Source organism: Bos indicus, chromosome 8 (assembly GCF_029378745.1).
Source record: "Bos indicus isolate NIAB-ARS_2022 breed Sahiwal x Tharparkar chromosome 8, NIAB-ARS_B.indTharparkar_mat_pri_1.0, whole genome shotgun sequence".
In the NCBI taxonomy this organism is placed as follows: domain Eukaryota; kingdom Metazoa; phylum Chordata; class Mammalia; order Artiodactyla; family Bovidae; genus Bos; species Bos indicus.
This window is the reverse complement of record NC_091767.1, coordinates 5719159-5739483: the sequence shown is the minus strand read 5'-3', so window position 1 is coordinate 5739483 and position 20325 is coordinate 5719159. Positions and strand designations below refer to the sequence as shown.

The window sequence follows — 20325 nt, the reverse complement described above, 5'->3', positions numbered from 1 at the left end:
ACGCGGGGCAGGAACTCCCAGGCACACGGACGAGCGTCCTCTCCTGTCCCCTCTCACCCTCCCCAAGCCAGCCCCGGTGCAGGAGCGCGCCCCCGCCTCTCCGCTGAACCGACTCCCCCGCTATACACACACGCACATTCCCTTCCAATTCTCCCAGCAGTTGGGCCGCTTTGATGATCAGATGGTAGAGCCCTGATTACAAATTTATTCCCGGCCGCTCCGTCCGTCTTTATCTCCGCTATTAGGGCCATCTGGGAGTGATTAGCGCCGCGCCCGCGCCCAGCCGCGCTGCCTATCTCGCCGCGGCGCGGCCGGAGCCGGGCTGACGTCAGGGCAGACGGCTCGGAGCCATCCCAGCCAAACTGGGTGTAATCGGCGGCCGCGTGGCCAAGTCCACCCGGGCCAGGCCGGCAGCTGGAACGCGCCGCCCGTCTGTGCGCGGGGACTTTCTCAATATGTATTTTTAGTGCAGAAGACGTTCTTGTTTTCCTTTTTTTTGAGATGAGGTGGGGCCGGTGAACGCTTCGGCGGGGCCCGTCCCCACTTTAAATTTGCCAACCCACTGCGTCTGATGCTTCTGGCCTGGGAAAGGCTCCAGCCTTTGGTCCTGACCCGACCGCGCGCTCCTCCGCTATCCCTGCGCTGAGGTGCTGCTCTCCTACACCAACGGCTGCGGCCCCTGCAGCGGTGCCCATGCAGGTCGGGCTGCCAGGAGGAGGTGGCTCTTAGGGGTGGGGGGGGACGGGTCGTCCTCCTGGTACTGGGACCCGTTTGACCCTTACACCCCTCGAGCCAAAATAGTGAGTTTCTGCCCAGCTGGGCGGCCTGGGAGACGCTGGTGATGGAACTGAAGGTCTCTCCAGGCCTCCGTCTTTGCACCTGCTATTACAGCCCAAGGATCTGAGGCTCTGGACTCTCTCCTGCCTCCCCTTCCCCGCGCAGGAGATGTCCTTGACACAAACCCTGACAATTTGCCAGGGAAGGATGCCTTGGGCAGCTTTGTTCCCTACTATGTCAGTGCCCAGGGCAGAGGCTGGGTATATTTAAGTAATTCCTGCACTGGGAGGAGGATACCCCTGACCTCCCACCCTCCTGCCCTGTGGCACTGGCCTGATCTTTGGTGTGAATCCAACTCTAGAACCCTTTAGGTTTGAGCTTCCCATCCTAGTGATCGGAAATCTCTGAAGAACCTGGTAAAATTATACATACAGCCCCACCTCCACCAGAAATTCTGCTTCAGCCAGTCAGGGTAAGACCTGAAGTCTTCAGCTTTCAAGACACCCCCAGGGAGTTAGGGAACCTGTACCTAAGGCCACACACATTCACTGCAACCAGCCCCTCACCCATGGCACTCTGGAGGGCCCACGTGAAACACTGGACAATTGGTGTGGGGATGGCTTTCTCATGGGGGAGGGCCAGGACTGCATTATTTAAAGTCTTTCCTGGGACAGAATTGGCCATATCATGGATCAGCCCCACACCTTGATTTAACTAAGCAAAGCAAAGATTCAAAAAGCCAGAAGATGTGATTTATTTCAGCACAGGCTGCAAAGGCCAAGCTGAGCATTTACTCAAAGGCTACAGATAATTTAGCCAGAGGGAAAAGAAGTCGTATCCTGTGATTTGAGAGTAGTGATGAGAAGATCTATTGGGGGACTAAGGGTATCTAAAATAAACAGAAGATGCAGTTGAGAAAATTTCCCAAACGTTCACCTCTCTTCAATTCTTCCAGGCAACTCAGTACAGCAAACTCCAAAGTGGTCTTGTAATCTAGAAGGGAAAAGAACCATTTCCTCCTAGGTTGGTGAAAGCATTACACTGAGAGATTGGCGCCCCCTCCCACCCACCCATATCCCTAGCAGAGGGGAAAGGAAATATGGGGGTGGTGTGGGGATAGAGAATGAAGCTTTTAGAGATTGGATCCTTAATAAGTGGAGAAGAGTGTACCTATCTGTGCTTGAGGCCACACCAAGTAATTCCCCACAGTGCTGGTTAGTGGCTTCTCCAGGTTCTGCCTTAATAGTGGAGACAGGCTGTGTTCTGAGTCATTCAGACCACTCACAAACAAACAAAACCAAAAACACATCACTTCTTCCTGTGATACTGTCTTGCACTTAGCATGCATCAACTTTTACTTGAATTAAATGGGATGAATCAATGTGGCCCACAGGCCCAGAGAATGAATCCCTGTTTCCATTTCTAAGCAAAGGAGACAGGATTGCAGGCAGCTAAACCATTTACAGAAAGGATCACAGGGTACTCACCAGCCCCCACCCCAACTTAAAACCCAATTTTTTCAAATAGTATATTTAATGCACAACTAATCCTGAACAACCAGACTCAACCTGATATTTCCCTGTGACCAGATGGAGGGTTTCTGAATGTCAGTCCTCATTTTAGCACCAAACCATCTTTCAATTCGTTGGTGAGCAAGAACTCAGGAGTCAGGGAGACGTGCAGTTTTCAGTAGGACGTGGGGTCATTTGCTGTTTGCTTGTTTGCTGTTCTCCCTGCTGAAAGAACTTAGAGCAAATAGTGCACTTACTCTGGCAGAGAGTTTTCAACCTTCATTGCCTAGAGAAGAGGCCAAAAAAGGTATCATTCTAAATTAAGATGGCAGTAAATACTTCTTTCCTTCTGGAAAGAAGTAAGCCACCATGCCAGTACAGGATTCCCTTCTGTTTAAAGTGAGTGTTGCTGCCTTGAGCTGACATTTTGTCTTTAGGGTAAGGCAGCCACACAGGAAACAAAAACTGTGTGTTGCTTTTATTTTTGAAGAAGAAAACTCAGACTGATTCTGTGAGTAGAACTTGGTCATGAAAGAAACCTGATGCGGTTTTACTGGGAGAAAGTGGCCGCGGAGCCGCCTGACCATCGCCTTCACTTTGCAAATCTGGTTTTCATATTCTCGCTCAGTAATCACCCAGAGCCATAACTGTCTCTGAAATTATTCATTAAAGTCATTTTCAGGGATTCTCACAGGATGACTCTTTTACGTTTATGATCTTCTGAGAGCAATGACATCAGCCTCTGTCTCTTTTCCGCTTTTAATGAATGTGCTAGGGAGACACGAGGGGCCAGGGCTCTGTCCGTGGGGAGGGAGGGGGCGGGCGGGGCGGGGGGTGGTGGTGGAATTCACCAGCCGCTCTGCTCCCGGCGCGGTCAGCTGAGCCCGGGCGCGCGCAGACATCCTTTGATTAAGGAGGGTATTCCGGGGAGTGCAGGCTGTGCAGAAGATCACGGCGGTGCCCTGTGGTGCTGTCAGCAGTGACAGATCCCAGATGGGGCCGCTACTGTATGGCAGATTGAGTTTCTCAGCCGAAAACTCACCCTCCCTCCTAAACGTCTTCAAAAACCTTCTCCAGATACTCCAGGTCGCTTCGTGTGAAACTGAAAAAGTCCAACACCAAAGTTGGTTTTGCTTGCTTGCGTGTGTGTGTGTGTGTGTGTGTGTGTGTGTGTGTGTGTGTGTATTAGGCTCCCCCCGCCCCGACCCCTTCCTTTTCTTTTTTCTCTGCACGTCCTCCTCCTCTGAGCATCTTAGACCGGCAAGGTTACCAGGCTGCTAACGGCGCAGACTGGCGGCCCTGGTCGTTCGTGTTCGCCGGGCCCAGCGCCGCGCCGTCGACTCAGCACCCAAGGGCCCCGAAGGCAATCCGGTGGGTAGGGGCGCGGCGTCGGGGACCTGAGGGCCCCTCCGAACACCCCAGGCAGCCGGGGTGGACTGCATGGGGAGGGCGGGAGACTGAACCTTAGGAGGAAGCAGAGCCGCTTGGCCTGGCCCCCAGCTTCCCTCCCGCGTTTTTCCCGGGTGGAGCGCCGTCCCGCCCGCCGGGACAATTTCAGGGGCCGTACAGAGCCTGGGAAGGAGGCGGGGGCTGCCCTTCGGGACCGGGAAGGGCGTGCGGACGGCCTCGAGAGCCTCTGGGGCTCGGCGTGAACCCGGGCAGGTAGCGGGGACCGGGGCGGCAGAAGGTGGACCAGGGCATCTCCCAGGTGAGACGCGTCGCAGGGAGACCCAGCTCTCCAAGCCATCAACATCCGCCCGCTTGAGAGCTGCCAGTCTGGGCCCCAAGTTTCGTATTCCTGGACACACAGGGAGTTGGAAACTCCTTTGCAGAAACTACTCGACTTACTTTACACTTTTATCTAACAATTAAACAGCCCTTTCGCTATCTCTTCGGAAGCGATGGAGATTCCTTCCGAGGTGCTGTCCCCTCCCAAGGGTGCCCAGGCGGAGGGGGGTGGGGGGAACGGGAGAGGGTGAAAGGCGGAGCGCGCGGAGCTCCCTGATTCTGCTCCGATTTCTCGACCCCAACCATCCAGACCTCTTAACTCAGGCACTTGGCGTGCTCCCACGGGCCTGGGGCGGAGGCGAAAGAGAGAAAAGGAAGGACAGAAACCTGGAGAGAGCGAGTTGTGCTTTAAAGAAGGCATTGGTCTCTCCTTCAGAATACCCTTGCAGCCGCCTCCACCTACTCCCACACCCCTCCGAGTAAGGGCAGCTTGGAAAGTCTCAGATCCACTTACAAAAGAGTCTCTATGGAACCCGGAGAGGAGCTAAAAATACCGCAGACGCCAGGCCCAAGGTGCTGGGGGTCGGAAGAGAGCTGGCGGCCTCCCTCAGCCCCGGCTTGCCCTGGAGGCACCGCCTTCTGCACCTCGAGGGTTGGCCGGGGCTTATCTGGGCGCCCACCCGGCAGCCGCTGGGCGCATTTCCCCATGTCTTTGCGCCCTGATGACCTGGGCCTTTTGTAGCCGAATCTTCCGGTGCAACTGCTGATGAAATCAGAGGTCATGCTTTAGACTCTCTTCGTTCTGCCCCCTCTGCAAACTCAGAATAGAGGTAGGACCACTACGTCCTATTTTAAGTCAGTAATAACCCGGTCTCTCAGTATTCCCTCTACACTTTGTATAATGATCTGTATGGATATATGCAGCTGATTGCAGTCCGGGGACAAAAGATGAGAGAAATCTGTGAACCCCCTATTACAACCCTCTCTTGGGGAAAAACAATCTGACAGTTCTTTCCCCTGGTCATCAGGTAAAATCACAAAACTCTTTATATAATAGCAAAACACACACTGAATTTCAAAACTCCCGCTTGCCCTCTTTAGAAGGCAGCTTTTATTTTCACGGCCCACGCTGGATGAAAGTGGTTTATTTTGATTTTTTTTTTTTTCTTTCTTGTACCCACATGCCTTGTAAAAGGTTCCTGTGCACGGGCCTGGCCCCCCTCTGATGACCGCAGGGGCCTTGCTTCCAGACAGCAGCCCCCCGTCGTTCGGTTTTTAAGTCCTCGCCTGGAGCCGAGGTGTAATTGCGACCCCGCCCGAGCCGCGAGCCTCCCGGGGGGACGTTTGGCCAGGCCTGTGCTGGGGCCGGGACCTCCCAAGTGGCGGACCTGGGAGCGGGGAGCCGCACGGCCCTATCCCTCCCCGCCTCCTCCTCCCCTCCCTCCCCTGCGGACTCTGCTCCTTTGCTCTGGGTCTCGGTCCAGGTTGCCCTGGGCGCACAGCGTTTCTCTTCCCTCCACTTTTCTGGTTTACTCTTGCCCTTTTCCTCTCTAGCACCTTTTTACCGCTCTCCCCGTCTCCTTCACGTTGAAATCCCAGCCCCAGAGAAGTAGAGTGGGGATTTATCGGAATCTGGAGAGACTAACAGAGCCTCTGGCCCCGCGGGCGCCGAGGCGGAGTCGCCACCGGGCGCGCTTCTGCGTAACGTCAGCGCGCGGGGTAATTTACCTTCCCCGGGCGTCTGTCAATATGACTAATTTCCACTGGGGTCAAAAAGCCTTTCTCCGGCAGTCCATCTTGGAACGCTCTCTTACGCGGCAGACCGGGTTAGTTGTTTTGTTTCCAGCCCTAGAAATAAATACTCTTGGGGGCGTCCCTGCGTGGGGAGTCCGAGAGTAGCAGAAGAATATATACACGGTGTCAATTAAAGGCAGTTTTCCTTGAACTACGAACTGTGATTGGGCTTAAATGACAGCGACCTGCTAGCCTTTTAGTTCACATTACCTAACTCGTCCTTGATACCAGTGCTTTCTTTAGAAACAGGAAATCAGAAAAGAGGGAAATAATTATTGCTCCAGTTTCCCTCTGCGGCATGTAGATCCCTACTGAAACATTTTCTTCGCGTTTCGGGGTGTGATTTAAACATAATGTATGTGCGCGTGGCTTGTTAATCTGGCCTAGACAGACAATATATCATCCAGGTGGTATTATACAATAATTTCAAAATTGCTACCGACTGCTTAAGTGTGAAATCAGTGCTGCGGGTTGAAACGTCCTCCAGGACTCGATATAGGCGGCGAGTTGATGTCAGTTGCTCTTGGAGAAGTGGGCTGAAAAAAGCCAGGGTGGTGGATGGTGACGAGGTATGCACGTCTGCAGACCCCAGTCCTGTCTGGAGCAGGGCACCTAGTCGCAGTTCTTGGGTGCTGGAGGAGGTAAATCTTTCGAATCCAGGTCTACCGCGAAGTGAAAGTCGCCAGAAAATCCATTTTCCTTCTTCCTAGGCTCTGGCACAGAGGCCCCAACAAGGAAACTTTGCTGAGTTAAAATGTTTAACAAAATCTCTTGAAAAAGCATGTCAGCCCTCTACCCACTTTGTGGCCTGTAGCGAGTCAATGCTTGGACCTTGGGCAGTTAGGAGCTTCGGTGGACCCACCGGAAACCTAAGAGCTAAGGCAGAAGAGAGGAAGGCTCTCCTAGGGCTCCTCCACTCTGCCTGCGGGAGTGGGCAGCGGGCACCCTCGGCCAGGATCCCACCTCCTAAGACCCGCTTATCCGCACCCCCAAGGCAAGAGGGCGTGCGCGTGCGCAGATACACACATACCCTCCTTGCCTCTCTCATCTGTTGGTGCATTTATGACCTAATGAAAGTATATCCTTTAGGGAAAAGACTGTCTATAAAACGTGAAATATGAAGAACCCGTTTGGATATTCCCACTCCCAGCCAGACCTGATCTTGCAGTCTTTTTTTAGCACAAACACCTTGATTCCTTCTGTTGCTTCCATAACCACACTGTGAGTTTTACTAAATGATGATATTTGGCTCTAAAAGTGACCTCTGCACATTCCCAGCAGGAGGAAAACTCTCCAGCCTGAAGACATTCATTTGGAGGAAGACCTGCCTGGAGGAGGGGGTGGAAGGAGGAGGGGGTAGAAGGAGGTGGGTGTGAAGGGAGGTGGGGGAAAGAATTGTACTTTCTATTCCTTGTCTTTGGAAAACCCTGACTCCACGTGTTCAAACTGCCGATAACAGCTGGAGAAACCAAGGGCTCTTTCAACTCCCTTCCCTTCCTGCTTCACTGGTTTCCCCAAATGCCACCTTTTGGGGTCTCACAAACATTGCCCTGTTCTTTCTCCTGGCCCCCCTGCTGAAATCTCTCCCATTTTCTGACATAACCAAGTAGTACCTCCTTAGAAATTACACAGATGACCACCTGTTTTCGTGGGAAAAGAGGGTCTGAATCTGTGTTTAGGGGAGGCTTGTTTATTAACATGAGTGAGTAGAGCAGAGATAATCTCCCATGTGGTTTTTCTATATACCGTACCTTTACATAAAAGTTTTTAAAAGTCCCTTTCATTTTGCAATTCACCTTTGCCACAGGAATGGTTTCAGTTGTTTACCATCAGGGACTGTGCCCCCAGAAAAGCTACAGGCGGTGTAAGTTCCAGTGTGAGCTGATGAGATGGGTTGCCAGTTGGGGTGGAGTTGTTTATTTGCACATTTAAAAACTTTTTATTGAAGTATAGTTGATTTACAATGTTTGTTCATTTCTTTCCCATTATGGTTTATCACAGGATATTGAATATAGTTCCTTGTGCTATACAGTAGGTCCTTGTTGTTTATCCATACTTTTTAAAGCGCATGGCAGTTCTCACTAAAAGTTTTTTGGCATCCAGGGACTATTTAATGATCTGGGGATGGAGTGTGGGTTGGTTACTCAATTCACTGCTTCGTTGATCCGTTAGTTTCTGAGTTAATATCATTAGATATTCTGAGTTAATATCATTCCTCTAAAAATTTTTACTCTCTTGTTTGGTGTAGGCTTCCTGAGTAGAATTAGCCTAACAAGAATCTTGCAGTTGGTTAAAGCCTAGGGCAATGGCAGATTGCGACTGTGACGTGTTCAGCCCACCCTGAGAAGGGTAAGAGTGGGAATGTGCTGACAGGCAACCATTTCTGAGAAAGGGTATCCTCTTCCTTATACAAGAAATTGTCCATTTTCAAACATTATTAGGAAGTGTCAGTCCTTCAAATGTGTTCTAGCTCAGCCTTTCCCCTTGGCACTGAGGGTTTGGTCAGTCCTTCAAGTCAGTGTTTGTAGTGATCTGGCTTAACTGGATGAGTCAATGGCTTTCAATTGGCAAATATTCATTTCTGAGAACAGGAGAGGAATTACCTTCTGCCTGACCTAAAGTTCTATACTTCTATGTGTGTGTGTGTGTGTGTGTGTGTGTGTGTGTGTGTGTGTTTGTATGCTCAGTCGCTTCAGTTGTGTCTGACTCTTTGCAACCCTAGGGACTGTAGCCCTCCAGGCTCCTCTGTCCATGAGATTCTCCAGGCAAGAATACTAGAGTGGGTTGCCATTTCCTCTTCTAGGGGATCTTCCCCACTCAGGAATCGAACCTGTGTCTCCTGCACTGCAGGCCGATTCTTTATCGTCTGAGCCATCAGGGAAGCAGAAGGCCCCTATACTTCTGCATTAAAATACTATTTTCTGGTCAGATTTCCAACTTACAACCCATGGAACAAAACAGAAAGTTTATTACATGTTTTTCAATCCAATATTCTCCATAAATGGACTCTAGATCCTCCTACTCGAGATATGATATTATGTCTAATAGTATTCAGCATCTAGCATCTATCATATATATTCCGAGATTAATTTCTCATGAATAGGCAGTACACTTTCACCGTCCAAAAATATACAAAATGTGTATGTGAATAGTCTTTCTCTTATCAGTCCAGTTTCTTTCTCATTGTTATTAATTTCTTTAATAGTCCTCCAGAGCTCCCTACTGCATAGAAAAGCAAATAGGAATGGAATTGCTATGCATCCAGAAGGCTGCAGTTTAATCCATTTGTATCTGTTCTGCTGATCAGGAGGGCTTGGGGGATGGGGGCAGATCCCTGGAAGCTTTGAAGAACTTAAAGAGGCTCACATCAAATACAATCTGGTCATGGTGTGAGATGCCTCCTGACTGTAATTTTAAAGTATCAATGAAAGAGAAGACATGGCACATGCAGAACAAATGATCCCTAAGGCTCCAAACTGTGTTGCTGAATCCAAACAGTAAGGGGAAAGGGAAGAAAGAAAGGAAGAAAAGCAAACAGAAAGAGTGAGGTAATCAAATTTAGAACTGAAAAAAAGTGGTTTCTCATTTTTTGGTGTGTCCCTTCCCCCCAGTTAAATTTCAAAGGACTAAATTGTTAGGCATCAAGTAAGTCACAAATACACTTCCTCCTACTTTCAGAAAGGTTCTGTAATGTTTTAGTCTGTAGATATTTTGTAGGGGTTACAAATGGAGTGGGGTGCAGGGGTGAGATTGGTAAATGCACATGTATTTTAAAACAACTGAGATAAATTCTGTAGTGTAACAAGTTAGTATATGTAGATTTGATAGACCTCAGGTATTTTGTCCTCTGAAATCTAAAGAGACAAAAACAAAGCCAGAGTTGACAGCTCCCTATACAAAGCAGATGGCACCTCCAGCTACATCAGTTACATTAGGGCAGCTCTCAAAGAGGCTCAGGGGTCTTACTGTCCCCGACCATTTTCTATCTAGGAGTCAGATGCAGATGGAGAAGAAGACATGCCTTGTAGGAAAAGTGCCATACACAGGGCCCCCTGCCAGGGATGGGGCCAGTTCTGCTATCTGGGGTGTTCTGTGACTTTCTGGTACCTGGCCAGAATTGCAGCTGCTAAACTGGCTCAAGTCAATGGTGGAAGCCTCCTCACCATGCTTTCTTCCCTTATCCTTGTCAGTGGGGTTGAAAGATCTTCAGCTTCTTGATGAAATATAGCTATTACTCTGTAAGTGTGTGTGCACGCATGTGTGCGTGTGCATGCGCGCGCGTGTGTGTGTGTGTGTGAGGGATGGAGTTATTAAGAATTCACTCTTTCTATTAATGCCAAAAATCTCTCTTCTTTCACTTTGTTATTCTTCCGGCCCCTGTCTCATAGTAATACGAGATGCCATAATGACAACAAAAGCTCACTGCTGATTCTCTTGTCTGCCTCTGAAGAGATTCTTGCTTGTCCCTCTTAGGGACCCACTGCCAGGTTTTTAGCCTTAGTTACTGTGGTTAAGCCACCTTCTGAAGCAGGGGTAGCTTTCAGATCACCCACTGAGTTCAAATGATGTTCTGGTAGGACTAAAGGGCATTGGTAGGTGAAAAGGACCCCAAACCCCTGCCCCCGGCAGCCCCGGAGCTGTTCATCAGACTGGAAGCCTAAGGCTCACATAACTCTAATTAGTGTGCGCATATGTTGGCTAGCCTCTTGGCCAGTTTTATGAGGTTTCACTGGCAGTGCTTGAATCAGCGGGTCAGATGAGGATTAAGGGTCCTAATGAATCATGTGACCATAAGTGGTCTTGGATGGTGGCTGTGATCAGACCTACCCCTGGTGTTCTCCACCCTGAGGCTCTTTTCATTCCTGGAAAGGAAGGCTGGTCTGGGAGGAACCAGCCAAATAGGGCATCAGCAGAAGTTTAAAATGTCCTTATCTGTGTCTTGGCACAGAACATTACTAGAATGTGTATGTATCTTCAGTCGTTTGGAAATTCAGAAGAAAAGTTTTGTCTTAACTGTATAGAATTTCAGAGTGGAAGTGGGACTTTGGAGTTCTAACCTTTTTCACAGGTGAGAAGACTCAGGCTCAGAGATGCTTCTGGTCCCTGGCCAGCACAAGCCACTAATGAGTGAAACTGGGGGTGGTGGGTTCCTCTCCTCGCCTTAGTTATTTCCAGGGGTCTCCTATTTAAGAGAAATAAGGAGGAGATGGCGGACGGAAAAGTTTTGAAGAAAAAAAAGGAAAGAGATGTGGAGACTGAGGCAGGAAGAAAGGTCGCCAGAGAAGTGATAACCTGGGGGTGGGTTCCTGGAGGCCGGTCTTCATATTTTTTAAGAGTCTTTACTGGACTCCACGACAGCTATTGGAGGCTGTTTTCACACATACTTTGTCCTGTGTGTGTGTGTGTGTGTGTGTGTGTGTGTGGTGTTTAAGCCAGTCCAGGAAAACACTCTTCTCTCTTGGGAAGAAAGAATGATGTTTCCAAAAGCGAAGCAGTGAGGCAGCTCTCATCAAAAGCGCTGGTGGATCTGGTGACAACACGGACACGCGCTTCGCTTAGAGCCTGGGAGTTGTCAGGCGGCGCGGATGCCGCGGGGGGACAGCCGCGGGGCCCCACGGTGAGCGTGCCTGGTGCTGCTGCGTCCCTGGCCGGAGAGAGGCGGCGACCGGGCCAGGGAACTAGCGAGGATTCTTGGGGAATCGCGGAGGAGGATGTGGATCAGAGAAAGGCGAGGTGGCGACGAAGAGAGCACAGGAGGAGAGATTGCGTGGTCAGGAAGCCCGGCTGCTGGACTCTGCGTGGAATCAGTCCACCGCACGGCTGATGCGGTCCACTGTCCTGGCTAAAGATTCTGCTTGGGCGCCTCTCTGGGTGAAGGCACCACCAGGGTGGCTCTTGGTTTTGCAAAACTTCGCGCTTTTAAAAACAAATGTTATTTCATTCTTTGAGCGTGGGTTTCGGTGGGGTCTGAGGCTGAAGATTCTCTGGGGCCTCAGGAGCCATCGGTGGTCTTCCCTTAAGTCTCAGAAACAGAACTGGACAGAAATAAAAATCAGCAAGGAAACTAAACAGCCCCCACAAACCATCCTTCCAGGGCTGGGGAGCTGTATTCTGGCCTCAGCGGTCAGGTTCGAAATTAATGGAGTCCTGGCTTGAATTACACCCTGGGGACAGCATTTTAATGTAAATATAAGATATGCTTGTCATAATCACTTGCGGGCTCCGAAGCACCACTAGAATCTCCGTTTAATTAAAGGGGCAGGAGAGGAGAATTACCAGCCAATTAAATCTGAGCCTATTTGTAATACTCTCTCCGCTGCTGCCGACTTTAAAATGCAAAATGACTTTGTAAACGTGCCCGCATATCAAATTTTTGAACACAGGTGAAAACTAAGGGAGTAAACCAGGGGGCCAGGGATTGGGGGCGAAAGAAGGACGGGGAGAAACTTAGGCCTCCGGGCCGAGGCCGGGTCGCCAGGCTGCCTCTCCCCCGGCGCCTCGGATCCCCACGCTACGGCCCGCGCTCGGAGCTGGACCACGAAGGAGGCCATTTCCTCTCTTGGCAGAGGTTTCGACTTCTCTTCTCCCGACTGATTTGCCCGCATCTCGCGCATGTCTCCCACAGCAGGCCGAGCGCCCCAGGTCCGCTCGCTGGGGAGGAAGTGAGCTCACGGGGCAGGCTGGCCCGCGGCGCCGAGAGGCTTGCGGAGCCCGGGGAGGAGCTGCGAACCCGGCCTGCCCGCCGGGGCCGCGCGCCCGGACGTGGTCTCAGTCGCGCACTCGGTTCTTCACGGCTATGGGTGCAGGCGCGGGGAGTGACTCGCGAGGCGCAGGCCTCCGGGACAGAACCCAGAGACTGGGGCCTCGTGAGCACCGGGGTCCAGCAGACACGACCGGGTCCGTGCTGCCCCAGCCTCCAGCCGCGCGGGTGCGTCCCCGGCCGAGCTGCGCGCTCCCGCCCCTGCGCGCCCACCTCCCCTTCGCCTGCACGCGCGCCCCTGCAGACGTCCGGTCCTAGGGATCCAATTTACCTTGAGAACTTGGAGTTTTTCTGGGGCCACCGTGGTCACCCACTCGTAAACACGCTGAGTCCTCGCGCTTCAGAAGAATGAGCTGCGGATCCTTCTCCCAATCTTTACAGTCTTCCACCGCCAGCGCCGGCGCCCCATGGCTCCGCTGCAGTCCTCTCTGGAAACGCGGACAGAGCGAGGCAGGCTGTCTCGGCCAGCACGAGCCCCCGAAAGCCCCGAGCGAGCCCTACGAGCGTTTCCAGGCTGACAAGGCGCCTGACGATGCAGGGGTGCCTGTCCAAACAGGGCCTTAGCACCTCGTCCTCCGGGCCGCGATGCTGCTCCAGCCGAGGTCGCGGAGCGCGTTTGCGTCGGAAGAGCTGGCGACAATCCGGAACCCAGCTCGGAGCGGGTACCTCTCCGCTGTGCGGGGAGAACGGGACCCCGGACTTCCTCTAGGCCTTGCTGGAGGGCCCTGCTCTCATGCGAGGAGAAGGTGTCTGGGTGGCATGCAGCGCCGGGCGCGATCCGTGGCCTGGTTCCTGGTGGTTCGGACGCCTGACAGCGTTTGGGGGAGGCCCAGGAGCTGTGTGTTGGGGGTACGGGGTTATGGTCAGACCGCGAGGACCGGTCCGCGTCTCTAGGGCACAGTGGGAAAGCTTGCCGGGTTTGTGTGCAACTGATTTGGAATCGATTGGAGAAATTTACATCAACTAGGACCTCGCCTTTTCGCCTCCATCCCACCTCCTGCAGAAAACACCCGCACACCTCATCTCTACCCAGTGGCTGGATAGGTTGTCCCATAAAACCAGTAAAATCTTGTTTTCCACCTGACCTACCACGTGCTGGTTATCTATTTTAAAACTCCAAGTCTTTCTCTGTGCACTCAGTAGGGAGGTGGGGAAGCCGCCTGGTGTCAACCTTGGCAAGTTAGGAGGGGAAAGCGTCATCGAGATTTCCTGGGTGTGCTACCAGCTGACCTCCCCCCACCTCCCGAAGTCTCGATGCGCATCCCATCCCCTCTCTGGTCCCTAATCTCTCCCAGCAAGTCCCCTCTTTGGTCCCTGGCCACCGCAGCGCCTCCCGGCGCAACGCACGGGGCAGCCAGACTCCGACTCCGCCCTGCAGGCCAGGCCGCCACGGAGGGGCCTCGCTACTGGCTTTGGAAACTCCGTTTTTCCCACAGTATTTCACATTCATATTACTTTTAACACCCTGTTAGGCAGTAATAACACTGAACCTGCTAAATACTTCCATGCACCAAGTCAGCCCTCCCTCAATCACAGCCTTCATGGGCCTTCTCCTGGTGAGGAGATGGCTTTCTCAGCCCGTGGCCTTGTTGGCTTCCTTCTCTCCTCTCCTGAGATCTATCTTCAGACCCTAGGAAGGCAGTCCTGGTGGTCGCTGCTGGGAGGGAGCACACAGGTATGGAAGAGGTCTTAGCCCTGGCCTACAAGGGCGGAAGAGGGGATGGTTGTTGGGGTGGGGGGAGGAAATGGATGTGGGGACTGTTCCAGGTTTTGATAATTATGTGCTGCTAGCTGGGCGATTGTTCAATGAACAAAGCCTTGCTTCATACCAGGAGCAAGACAAGAAGTAAAACCTGGCCTGCATAGTAAGTCCTGCCTTCCCTTCAGGAGCCTGGGGCCCAAGGGGTAGCTTCTGGGCACTGAGGGGCCTGGGGTGGGGGTGGGGCTAGAGCCCAAGACCAGGCCTAAGAGCTTCAGAGCAGAGGAGAGGTCAGGCAGGTGAGGAAGCCCGGCTCCCTGCACCGAGTCACTCTTTGGCTGTTGGGTGGCTTCTGTGGAGTGGCACTTGCTCCCAGAGGAAGGGCAGAAGGAGCCTTAGAGTCCAGTGACAGTGCCCTGGACCCCACTGGGCACAGTCAACAACGTGGTCCTGGCCCTCCCCTGTGTCCCAGGCCTGGGTTCCCTGTGTGTGCTGCAAGGTGCAGTGAGGCGGCACCAAAGCAGGACTAAAGCAGAGGTCCTGAGCTTCAGTCTGAAGAGTCCAGGGAAGCTGAGAATGATCTTCTGCTGCTCCTCAGGATCCCACCTCAGTTCTTCCATCAAGGGAAGCGATGATACCTGCTTTGGTGGGGGTGGGAAGGAAATAAGTTCTAAGGAGAGCCCCTTATGTGTGAAGCAGTTTGCAGGCTGCATATTGTTTCATCTTCACCAACTGTAAGAGGAGTATTTCCAAACCCTGTGTGTCTGCAAGGAAGCTGAGTTGCAGAGATGAGATACCTGGCCAGAGCCATGAATCTGTGCCTCCAAACATACTCCAGGCCCCCTACTACCATTCAGTAGTAGGTAGTTCTTCTACTACCTACCTACTACATTCTTCTAAGGGCCAAGTCTCCTGGTGACCTTGACAGGGAGTTGAGCTGCCTTCCATGAGCCTCTAACATGCATTCCTAGAGGCTGATTGAGGTCATGGGAAATTCGGGAGTGGGATCTTGAAGCTTTGGGCACTATACAAGTTGTAGTGCTTTTCTACCACTTCCTCCAAAAAATCCAGGATAGTGGAAGTTCTCAGACTCTCTTGCTCAACTCAGGAGCCCAGCATCCATCACATATATTCCTCAGTGTCACTTATTATGCCCCACCACACCAGCATTGAGATTGAAACTCTAATTCACTGGATTAGTTTCTGCTCTCCCACTAATATCCAACGTGAGCCCAGAGCTCTCCCCTCAAGACTAGAGAGGCCTGGGAAGGGATTCACATGGTTCCTAACTTCCAAGGGCTGCCTAAATTTTTTCTCCACTTGCCAGGGCTAGAGTTTAGAGTTGGCCCAGTGAGCAGAAGGGACCACCCACCCCTAAGCTGGGGGAGGAGGACTGAGTGTGGGGCCTTGGGAAACCGTGCATCAAGTTTTGGTAGTGAAACCCTGGGAGCCCCACCTCCCAAATATCGTTATTTGTGTGTGTCCACCTCCCAGCACTTGTTTGGTGGTTGCCTCCTGGGGTCCTGGGCTCCCCTTTGATCCACAGAGAGGCAGTCTGGTGACTCTAGAGAAAATACTTTAGATTCTGGATTTGAGGCATTGTGGAAGTTATGATGAGCCAGCAGGCAGGGAAGGGGTGTGTGCAGGCCTGTGGCAGGAGATGGTTGTGATTTGAGAGTTGCTTAGGGAAGCCATTTTTTTTTCCTGTTTCCTTTCACAGAGACAATCCCAGCCCAGAGCCTCTCCATTCTCTATTCACTTTCTCCATTCCATTTTTCTTTACTCTCCAGATGCTGAGCCTGGGAAAGGAGCATTCTGGAGCAGGAGCCCACATCCTTCTTTTTAGGGCAGTCAGCGGCACAGAGGAGTGATTCCAGGTGGGCATTAAGAACAAATTGTTTTAAAGAGCCCCTGAAGCCATACTCATCCCTGTTAAGCCCTCTTTTCCCTTCGGGCATGAAAAGGAATTTCTGGAGCAGTTCCTGAATTTCTGCTTAATCTAAGAGCTCTGGACCCTCATTTCCTCTGGAACACTATTCCAAATCTGGAGGCAGCTAAATGAGTGGTCCTTTAACAGGACTTTTAAAACCCTACAGGGTACGTGAATTCATTTTACAGTCATGGGGGAGTGGGAAAGAGGGAGTGACTATAGTGAGTTCCTAATTGCCAACTAGTAACTAGCCCCCCTACCCTGCGATTTTGTTTAGTAAACAGTGATGTATTATCTGACTCTGGTGAGAACAAGACTGATAGACAAGTACAAACCAAGTTAGGGTGCCGGAATGCACACGTGGATTTCTCCTCTGTCATCATTTCCACCCCTACTTGTGGCGGGTTGGCCACATTCAACTTTAGGAACACCAAATCCAAGAGGCTGAACAGAGACTGGGATTAGGTCGCCAGTTTGAGTTGAACTTGGTTTTTCTTCCTCCGACCAGAATGCCCTAACCCGGAAGTGAAATCTCCTCTCCTTCCAGGGACTCAGTCTGCAAACAGTAAATATCAAGGCATTCGAGATGGAAATGAAAAGGACCAGAAACTGTAGGAAGAGAAAGGAAAGGGGAAGTAATTGTGCACATTCGAAGAGCTTTCGGAACTCTGCCTGAGTTACCAACAACCGAAGCTAAAGCTTGTTTGTCTCCACTTGGCTCGGTTTCTCCACACGGTTTCTAGAGCGCACTTCCCTAGCTCAGTATTTCCGGGGTTCTTCGCGTGGGAAGGGCACTTGCAAGCGGGGCTGCTCTCCTTCAGGGCCCTAGTCACCGGCGGTGGTACAGGAGGGGCGCCGCGCCCGCCGCCTCAGGGGAGATTCTGGGCTGCTCACCGTTCTGGAATACTCGGACCAGTGATATTAATACAGTTTTTCATGACCAAGGTGATTCTTAAGCCAAAACCAAAAAGAAACGGCTCCAAATGAGAACACTAGAGCAGCGGGCTGTGCGCGCTGGCTGAGTGGGGATGGCGCCAGCGACAACGCCCCCAGCTGCTGCCTTGGGTCGGTGCCGGCCGACAGGCGCACGGCAGTGGGCATCGAGGCGCGGAGGGTGCAATGGTGCCGGCCTGGAAGGCAGTGACGTGAAACGACTAGACTAAGAAAACTCCTGGCTACTTAAGGAGACTTATTACCTCCAACTTCCTCCCAGCGGCAGGTTTAAGGTAAGTCTCTCCTTTCCTAAGGATGATATCCCTCCCCCAAAGCCTTCAAGGGTTCAGACAGTTCCAGGACTCTTGTAATATTAGGAACGTCGCAGTGAACCCGCTTGAGCTCTTTGCCAGCGGCTGAGTGGCAAGCGCCTTAATGCATTTCGGGGCCAGGCACGCCTGGGCTGAGTCCTGGCTTCTGGACTTGATTTGAGCCAGCATCTTGGCCTCGTGAAGTTTGTTTTTACGTTTGAAAAACTGGGACCTATGCCCAATAAGGGTTTGAAAGTGCCGCTTCTAGCCCTGGTGAGCCTTATCGCTGTGTATTTGTCTTGGGGGAAATCCCCGTCATTTTTTCTCCCTAGAAACGCGGGATGTGAAACGCGGGATGTGATGGAACTCCCATCCCCTCTTTCCACGAAGTGTGGCTTCCTAGGCGACCCCCTGCCTCCCCTAACCGCAGATTCTGGGGTCCGTCCCTTCCGTCTCACAAGCGATTTGTTCCGAAATTTGCATTCTCCCACCCAGTGGGCGAGACCTGACCCTTGCATTCTTGCGACTGTGTTCCAGTCTATTATTACCCTCTCGCTGTAAGTCTCAGAAGCCAACATTAGACGGCCCCACATTAGACGGTCCAAAAGGACCAGAACCTGCGCAAAAACCCAGACTCCTGATGCCAGTGGAGCAAGGTCTCCTATTCACCTGCCAAACGAGCCAGGCCCTACATGCATGACTAGGGGTCTTGGGAGTGGAAATGATGCAGTGGCTAGCTGGCCACAGGGACCAAGGGGCGACAACAACTGGCCCGTGGAAGAACCCAGGGATTTGAGTCCTAGGAAGCCGCCTAGGCTTGGGGTCCTTAGCCCCTCCCCCTGCCTTCACCCACGCAGAGAAGGGTACTGGGCCCCTCTTACCGCTTGCTGCTTCCAAAGGAATCCTGCATTGTGCGTCAGGCTCTTTTTAAATTTTTTTCACTAAGGAAAATTAAACATTTTGCATATATTTCCATAATGGTCAGGCCCTAATTACGCCCAGGAGGGTGCTGGGACCATGGAAGACGCTTGCAATTATACATAAAAAGAAAAAAAAAATAAGTTTAGTTTGGACCGTTGTAGAGTGTCCAGAACCGACAGGTTGGCCACTCGAATGGGGGCCCCTGAATCCATTCCAAAAAGGGAGCCTCTGTGTCACCTTGCAGTTGAGAGCTCGAGAGGCAATAGGTCAGTGAGATGGAGCTGCCTTTCTTGGACTCCTTCCTGGGCCCATATTTGGCCCGCACCACATTCAACTGGGACCCAGTAAAAATCTCTTAAGTTTGCAGACTTGGAAAGAGAGGAAGGTTGCCAGGCAACAGAATTGCGGAAACATCCTCTCGGTCACGTGAGATTTACTGCAGATCAGGAAGTTATCTAACTGCCAAAAATCTTCTGACTCCAGAACTCCAAATGTTGACTGTTTCTCACACCTCACCACCAGGGTCCAGGGTCTGCCTCCTTGGGCGTTATCCAGATTGCCTATTCCTTTTCGGCTTCAATCTACCCCCACCTGCCCAGTTGCATTTGGAGATGATTTCCTTTTCTCCATTCCGGAGACCATGTGGCTCCCATACTTACCTGGGCTGGCTCTTCCCCCACCCACCCTCCGTAAGGGGAATTCCAGATCTCTTGAGGAGCGAAAGCCGGGTTGAGGAAGGGTCAGAAAAAGGAAGCGGAGCTCAAGTCCAGGCATGAAATATTATATTCTTCTCTGGTCCCTTTGATTCATTCCAGAAAAAAGTGCAACAGAAGAAGTAATTTTAATGTGCCCCCTCCCTTTTTTCTACTAACGCACTAATACCCAGTTCTGAGCCAGGTTCACGGCCAGAAAACTGGCCTTCTGTGGCCTTGGATCCCTGAAAGAGCTGGTAAAGATCTGAGCATACAGTAGGAGCTGGAACAATAGATCATGGTTGACAGACGGATGTTCCGAAGGAAAAGGAGCAGTTGTTTGAGAGCAACTGTAAATAAAGGTGGACATGTGTGTAGCCTGTGCCTATCCAGTTAATTTCAAGCTCATAAATGAGATCGCCTCAGGTAGATCAGCTCCTACTTTCAACACAGCACCCAAACACAAGGGGGCCCACTCCAGCTGACCCACTGAATGGACAGGGCATCAGTGTGATTTCTGCTGACAGTGCACCTCTCCTGACCAGAGAGTCTCTAGGTGACCTGAGTCCGCCCGCCCGAGCTCACCCTCAGGCCAGATTCACCCCAGACAACCAAGACCTTCCTGGAAGCCAAAGTGCATAAAGACCGTGCCTCGTGAAATTCACCCTAACTAATGGGGCACTCGGGCCCTGCTTGAGTACTTGCGATGACAGGTGGGGCAGGGATGCTGCAGCGGCGCCCTGGTCTTCCACTTCGGATCCCCCTTCTCTGAGCAGACGCTAACATGCTTGAGAACTGGGGCTTGATCATGACCAACTGGAGAGGCTATAGTGTCACCCACCTGGATGTTACCGTAGGCTAAGATAGTTTACTGCTCGCTTTTGGCTCTAACCTTCGCCTTGAGTATTTGTAATTAACCACAGGCACCTACAAGAGAAGGCAATGGCAACCCACTCCAGTACTCTTGCCTGGCAAACCCCATGGACGGAGGAGCCTGGTAGGCTGCAGTCCATGAGGTCGCTAAGAGTCGGACACGACTGAGCGACTTTACTTTCACTTTTCACTTTCATGCATTGGAGAAGGAAATGGCAACCCGCTCCAGTGTTCTTGCCTGGAGAATCCCAGGGACGGGGGAGCCTGGTGGGCTGCCATCTATGGGGTCGCACAGAGTCGGACACGACTGAAGGGACTAAGCAGCAGCAGCAACAGGCGCCTACACAGTCCGCACACCCAGAAGTACTTGCAGAGACCCGGAAGTGGTGGGAGCTC

General features: G+C 51.9%; 1 long non-coding RNA gene across 3 annotated transcripts in view; it reads left to right on the top strand.

Annotated features, from left to right (window-relative positions):
• Positions 1–3153: 3153 nt before the first annotated feature.
• Positions 3154–20325, top strand: part of LOC109562768 (uncharacterized) — a 52164-nt gene continuing 34992 nt past the window's right edge. For 2 of the 3 annotated variants that reach the window (XR_011567985.1, XR_011567986.1), the window contains exons 1-2: positions 3154–3659; positions 16060–17425. This is a non-coding gene — a long non-coding RNA (uncharacterized lncRNA). The remainder of the gene's footprint in view (positions 3660–16059; positions 17426–20325) is intronic. The other variant, XR_011567987.1, reaches the window with a different exon arrangement.